The sequence below is a fragment of the Mastigoproctus giganteus genome, chromosome 3, assembly GCF_048544385.1.
Source record: "Mastigoproctus giganteus isolate SK-2022 chromosome 3, ASM4854438v1, whole genome shotgun sequence".
Taxonomy (NCBI): Eukaryota; Metazoa; Arthropoda; class Arachnida; order Uropygi; family Thelyphonidae; genus Mastigoproctus; species Mastigoproctus giganteus.
In genome coordinates, this window is record NC_143577.1 from 146,193,487 (window position 1) to 146,201,475 (window position 7,989).

Below are 7,989 nucleotides of genomic sequence, written 5' to 3' on the forward strand. Positions count from 1 at the left end.
CTGTTATACCTTCATCAATATCATTAATATCATTGGCAGAGGAGATGGAGCAACACAGAAAAAGGTGCAGTGACCAGAAGATTCCTCCCCACTGTCACCAAGCTGTACCCTAAGGCGCCAGTGTGGTTTCACCCTGGTCGAAATACCACCTTCCTCCTTACAGGACACGGCCCGTTTAAAGCTAAACTTCACCAACTTGGCATCATAAATAACGCGGACTGTCCCTGTGGCAACCCGGAGTCCTGGAGACACTTAATGTTTGAGTGCGATTTGTATGACTACCTGCGACTACAGCTAATAACGTCAATCCAATATATCCCAGACAACCAAGAACCCAGACTGCTAGACACTCAAGAGGACTACAGGGCACTCAGTCAATATGCCCAGGATCTATTTTCTAGAAGGAAAACAATGATAGAAATATACCAAAGGCAACCCAACTAGGAAGAATGCAGGAGGTCAAACAAGTAAAAAAAAAAAAAAAAAAAAAAACACAAGCAAAAAACTCACCATACCACAGAAAGACAAGACTTTAGGATGATTTGAATGGCCTACTATGGACCCAAAACTGCACTCCCTTGTGCGGTTTTTTTTTTTTCGGGGAGGGGGAGGGAGTATTTGCTCTTCTCCTCTCCTCCCCATATTTTCACTTTGGTGGGGCATGGGCATGCCCCACTGAAAATGGCGGGTCACCTCTCTATCCGACCCCTCTTCTTCCTATTTCATCCCCCCAGTCTTCACCTTCCCCTCCCAACACTCTCTCTTGTACAGCGACTGCCCCACATGTCCAAATTTAAATCACATCAAATTTTGCCCGACCTTTTAGGCTCTCTAGAAATAGTTCTTTCAGCGTAAAACCCCACGCAGCGCTTTCTAAATGCAATTTTACTTAAACCGATAACTCCAACTTAGCGATAACTCCAACCTTTATTTTAGGTCCTCGTCACCGAAATCCCAGGAAAGTAAGTGGCAGGACCTGCCAGAGTATAATTAGTCTCTTGGTACACCCGCCCGGCGTCCCCGTCGCTAGGTATGGTAACGCCGGGTCCCACTGGGGGCCCGGCGGCCAACAGGCCGGATGAACAATGGGCACAACAAACTACATACCACATTACCCATACATTATTTTTAAACCTCTGGCATAGACAGGATACTGTCACTCGATACAAAGAACATACGCGGAGATGGGAGAAATCCCCGGAGCCGTCAGACCCTCAACATACCTATACTTATCATTGATCAATATGGAAAACAACATTAGTGTCAACACGGACACCTGGGGGACATCACTAGTAACATTAGTCCAGGAAGAGCAGTGTTCATTGATTACCACTCTCTGTCTTCTCCCACTAAACCATCCCTTTATCCATAGCAGTAATTTGTGTTTAATGCTAGACTGCTCCAGCTTGTACAGTAGTCTTCCCTGTGCAACAGTATCAAAAGCTTTCCTAAAATCCTGGCATATGATATCAAAATTATTTTTTGCATCCAATTCCTTTGTGACCACATCGTAGTATCCAATCCGATTGGTCATGTAAGATTTCCCCTTACCATGCTGTGTCTGAACTATAACTGCAATCTTGTCGAGATGATCCTGCAGTGCTTCTTTAACTAGTGACTCCATTATTTTCCCCGGAACAGAAGTTAAACTAACAGATCTGTAATTAGTCATGTTACCTTTCGCTCCACCTTTGTGAATTGGAGATACATTTGCACTTCTTCGGTCCATGAGGACCTCCCCTCTATTCAAGGAGGCTCTCATAATTATGGCTAATAGTTTGCTTACTTCTTTTTCTGCTTCCCTAAATATAACTGGATAGATTCCATCCACCCAAGGTGCCTTGCTTATGTTTAACTTCAAAAATTTCTCATCACCTTCCTCTCAGTTATTACAAAGTCGTTTTGCTCCCTATTAGAGTTTATCAAACTTCTGGCCTCTACTTCTCTACAGAATTCCTTATGTATGAATGTAGATGCAAATTACATATTCAGTTTCTCAGCTACCTGAGCACCGTCATCAACAGTCGAACTATCGATATGAAGTGTACTAATATGATTCATCCCCTTCCTTCTAGAGTTTACATAAGTAAAGAAGTCTTTGCATCCTTTGCCAAAGATTTTTTGTAATCAGCCTTCGCCTTCCTAACCTCCTTTTCTGTCTTGATTACAGACTAGTTTATCACTACCATAGACTTCTGTGTCGCTTGATAATTTATATGCATACCAAGCATTTTTCTTCTCTGCCACGAGTCTCATTTGTTCATCTGACATCTATTTAGGCCTAAACATTGAACAGTATTTCTTGGTTGATATGAAAAGCTCAGTAGCTTCCAAGGTTAATTCCTTGAATGCTCCCCATTTAGAATAGAATTTTCTGTTGGCAACATCATTTGTTGGTCTCACTGTATATCATTTAAAAACAATCTGAGACTAATATAGTCAGTCACGTTTACGAAAAAAAAAAAAAAAAAAAAAATCTCTCCTTTACCCCTGATGGTAGTTCCACCTTTAAGTAAATTCCACATCAATACACTGTGATCAGTGTCACCTAGAGGTTCTTTTATCTCCAGATTTTTAATGCATGAATGAATAATTAGTGCTAATAATCAGATAAATGCTGCAGGAAACAGTCATCCAGTAAATCCACAAAAGTCTTGCTAATGTGCGAGTGACCAATCACCAGTTTCAGGCAATATCTGGTAAGTTAAAATCCCCCATTACAAGACATTCTGATTTACTGGCCCGCTCTGTTTCTCTGTGCAGTTGCTCGTTGTACTCATCAGAGTCATTAGGCCCATATACACTCCTACACTAATCTTTGCTTTCTCCATGCATAAGTCAGACCAAACTGAATCAACAGTGCACCGTTCAGCCGTGTAAAGTGGATGCTCAGATTTTATGTTTCTTAACTAACAACATAATCCCTCCTATCCTATCTGTCCTTTATATATTTGGGAACCATATACAAACTGAGTAGGAACAATCTTACAAGTCTGGAGATTTACAGTACTGAAGATCACAGGTTCTTAAACTTTTTTATTCGCGACCCCTTTTCATAAGACTAAATTATTGGCAACCCTGGCAGAATAAAATTAACAACATGTGTAGATAGAAAGAAAAGCTAGAAAAATTAATAATTAAATTAATTTTCGTCAAGTATTTACTTTAAAATTTTAAATTTCACAATGAGTTTAATCAGCTCTGCATTACTCCTTATTAACTATAAGCAGGATAAAACTGCTGGAAATTAACGAGATCAATAATTAGTAAAATATAGTTAGGTAATTTTTTTAATATCATTTAAATTTTAAAATAATCAGTATTTGTTGTTATATATGCGAATTTTCGATATCATTTTAAAATGCACTTTTCAATATCTTTAGAATTTATTCCCATATGACAATGCATCATTAAACACTTAATTTTCTGCGGTGCTAAGCAATCTCGGCGAGCACCGATTGTAGATGTATTATTCATATTACAGTACAGTTTTTGCCCACTGCTCTTTTCAACCAATGGAAGTTTATCTTAGTTAATTATATGAATGATTATTGGAATTGTGTTCGTGTAATCATATTTGACGTCGTTTCTGCAATGAACTAAATATATATAGAATGAAAGGATGTTCTGTTCACTCAGTATAGTGTACACTGAGTGGAAAAAAATCATAGGATACCTACCTCGTAAGCAGTAGGCCCACCTTTCGCCCGGATAAGGGCAGTCACAAGTAAACCATTGAGTCCACTAGTTTATGAAAGTATTCCTCAGGTATTTCCATCCATGCTTGCTGCAGCGCTGTCCATAATTCCGTTACATTCCTGGGTGAAGGATCCAAAGCTCGAACAGACCTTTCCACAGCAACCCTAAAACCCCACAGCAACCGGACAAGAACCCTGTGGGGTTCTTGTCCGGTGAACGGGGAGGCCATTGCCTGGTGTTAAAATCTGCGGAATGCTCTTCGAACCATATCCTAGTCACCACAGCTCTGTGGGGAGGCGCATTGTCCTGCTGGAAGAGTTCATTGCCCTATGGGTGCACGATGACCATGAAGGGATGTAGATGGTCTGCAGGGATGTACACTTAACCTGGACCGTTCAGAGATGCTTCTAGACATACCAGAGGTCCCAACATGTGCCAGTAGAACACGCCCCAGACCATTACAGACCGTCCACCTGCGTGAACAGTTCCTTATTGATATGACGGGTGCATAGCTTCGTACGATTTCCGCCAGATACGCACCCTCTCCTCCGCTAGAAATATCTGAAAACGGGACTCATCGGACCAGGACAACTGTCTCCAATCAACCAAGGTCAGTGCTGATATTCTTTCGCCCAGTTGAGGCGTAGAGTCCTGTGTCGTGGTGTTAGCAATGGAACTCTGGTGGGTCGGCGGCTCCCATAACCTATTGCGGCTAATGATCGCCTGATGGTCTTGGTGGAGACGTTTCTGGTACCTCCCTCGTTGAAGTCTGCGGTGATTTGCGCCACAGTTGCGATCCAGTTGGCTGAAACAACGCGAGACAGACGTCGACGGCCACGTTTATCCACCACCTTTCTCCGCGCACAGCGCCGTCCACGATGAGATGTTATTCCGGAAATGGCGTATTCCCGATATACTCTTGATACTGCCGAACGGGACAGTGCAGTTTCTGTACCATCTCTGCGATAGAGTTATCCATGCGTCGGGCACCCCCTATAATTCTCTTTCAAAGTCGGTTAACTCACGACGTTTATCCATACGGACATCGAATTGCCGTCTACCTGGATGGAATGATGCAGTTTACCTATATACCTGTCAAGCAGCGTGTTTGTCCAGTAGCGAGAGGAGTGACAGTGTCGCGTTGCTCAGGATCAGGTGTCCCATGAATTCTGTTCTTTCAGAATTGTAATTTCAATAGTTCTATAATAAATATTTAATTTACTCGCGTTTATCAATGTTTGTTGCGACCCCCAGAGGAGTTGCGACCAACGATTTAAGAACCGCTGCTGTAGATGTTAACATTGGCATTGCGGTTCATTGGCATTCTACAGTTCAGGCGATTGTTGAGAGGCTGTTGTCTGAGGATTATCCTGATCAGGACTTCACTGAACAAGCTTTAACACGGCTTGTCAACTGTGACTATTTATGTTTGGAAGACATGGATCTCTTTAATTTAATGGAATTGGATGTGCCAATTTCGAAACTAAATGTGAACTGGATTAAATCTCATCGAGAGTATTGCAATTAAGAAATTTCATGCTCTTTACCCAGAGGTTCTCCTAAACTTGTGCGTTCAATGTTTGCTAGCAGGAGTTTTTCCAGGGCCTTTTAAAATTGCCGTGCTAAAGATTTTGCATAAGCCTGTTAAATTAGATCTGATCCAAAGGCTTATTGACCTATTTTTTTATTAAGTAATCTGGAGAATCTTTTCGAACTACTTTTGGCCTCAAGTATTACTGACATATTAACAGAAAGTAATATGACTTCAACATCGCATTATGGCTTCAAAACGGCTTCACTGTATAGGATACAATTAAAGCTTTTTTTAATCGCTCTCAGGCTACGACAGTCAAATATGAATGAAATGGCTGTTTTCATTGACTTTGAGGGCGGTTCTGACTCACTATGGTGGGAGAGCGCCCTCACGTCCCTCGTCTTGCAAATTGCAACAGATATACAGGGTGTTTCAGTTAAACGTTTCAGAACTTCTAAGAGGGGTAGGGTACATCCTGACAGCTCGAAATCATATAGCAATGTGTGGTCGGAAATGCTTTCTGAAGCGGTATTGTACACAGAAGTCGTCGTGCGACGTTGTACAGCACAGATTCGATTTTCGGTCAATGTATGGGCCGGTATTATGGGAGATCACCTCATCGGACCTTACCTGTTACCGTGTCGTCTAACCGGACCTATCTACTTGATCTTTCTGCAGCAAGTATTGCCACAGCTTTTGAGAGATGAACAGATTTCTGCATCGACGCAACAGACAATGTGGTTCCAACACGATGGAGCCCCTGCCCATTATAGCGGAGATGTTCGTAACTACCTGGATGTCACATTTGGTCAACAGTGGATCGGACGTGGTTGTCCCGTGCGTTGGCCTGCTCGGTCACCCGACCTATCATGTCTTGATTTTTATTTCTGGGGTCATATGAAATCGCTAGTTTATGACACCCCTGTTGACAATGCTGAGGAGCTGGTTGCAAGAATCGCAGTAGCTGCCGAAGAAATTCGCCTGGAGTATTCCAGAATGTTCGGATGTCCATGCGTCGGAGATGTGAGGCGTGCATTGTAGCCCGTGGAAGAAACTTCGAACACTTACTTTAATCCATGTACCTTTTGCTTCTTTTCATGTATTATTAAAACGATTTCACACTTACGGTCTCTTTTCTTTATGGTGCTTCTGTGTAAAACACCGCTTCAGGAAAGCATTTCCGACCCCACATTGCTATATGATTTCGAGTTGTCAGGATGTACCCTACCCCTCTTAGAAGTTCTGAAACGTTTAACTGAAACACCCTGTATACATATATCAGGTCCCTAGGAAAAAAGACGCACAAATAAAAGTAATATCTTAACATTTAGAATACTCAAAATTTGTTTCCAGAGAATGCCCGCAGGGTTCTGTGCTGGGGTCTCTCCTCTGGAACTCTGTCCATGATTAGTGGCTGATTAAGGATACTCAGATTGTTTCAAACTTTCGTATGCAGATGACTTTTATATTTGGTAATTTGTATTCCAGTACAGTCAAGACGAGCATTCGAGCAGAAGGGCAAAGTTGTTATTGAAGATTTGCAAACCTGGTCTAGTATTAATAAGTTAAGGATTTCTGTCATTAAAACAAAACTTATGATTTTTAACCACAAACTTAATGGAGTTCAAATCCTTTACATGCATCAGAATAAATATTACGGGGTTATTGATGATAAATTCTCCTTCCTCTCTTATGTGAAAAAACTTAATGAATCAATCAAACGTTTCACCAATATTATTCGACTGACTAGAGCAGAATGAGGTCTGAAACCCACGACTTTGGCGCTATATTATAAAGCAATATTCTTGCTTATAGTTTCTTATGCTGCAAGAGTATGGTTTAAACGTGTTACTCGTATTAAAGTTAAGGCTTAATTGTTATCTTGGCAAAGATTTATGTTTTTTGCCACATACAGATGCTGTTGACAATAAATGCAACAAATATCAACAAATGCACTTCAGGTCATCTCGGCTTTGCTTCCCCTGGACTTATACATTGCATACAGTGGTTTGGTATATAATCGTAAAAAGGTCTGTCTACTAGATTATTAAATATTAAGAGTAACACAATTGTAGCACTTAACTAAGAAAAACAATACTTTTGGACATAATTGACGTCCATTTGGGAAGAAAGGTGGTTTTAGTGACATGCGAGACTAGACGCTTCATTGGAAATGTACTCTTCGCACATAACAAGAAGTAAAAAAAGCCTACTCCTCCATGACCACTTATTCATCTTAATTGTGCACGAATCTCTTAAAGACAAACTCTACAAACTAGGCCTTGAGACCTCTCCGCTGTGTTTTTGTCGGGATAGGGAGGACTGGAGGCACATTTTGTTGTCCTATCCTGCCTATCAGGAAGAAAGATTGGAATTATTATTACTATTAGCCATATGGTTCAAGGAAGCCTGAAGCTATGCTGCACCAGACAAAAAACTTTCTGAGTTACCCAGAGTAAGCAAAGAGAGAGGGAGAGAGAGAGAGAGAGAGAGAGAGAAGAATGATGATATCCTTGGCACACTCAGGACCCTGGGTGTGCCAAGCCCATACTCACCAGATATGAGCCTCTGGAACTATTCATCTCTGTTCTAGGAGTTAGTGAGAAAAATGCTTCAATAATTTTATGTCTCTACAGCGATTCTCGGACCGGAGTTTCAAGAAGAGACTGGTTCTTATAGCACGTACGCCGTGATTTTTCTAATGAACAATTAACTGTTGTGTGTTGAAATGGAATTTGTTGATGTCAATGCATTAC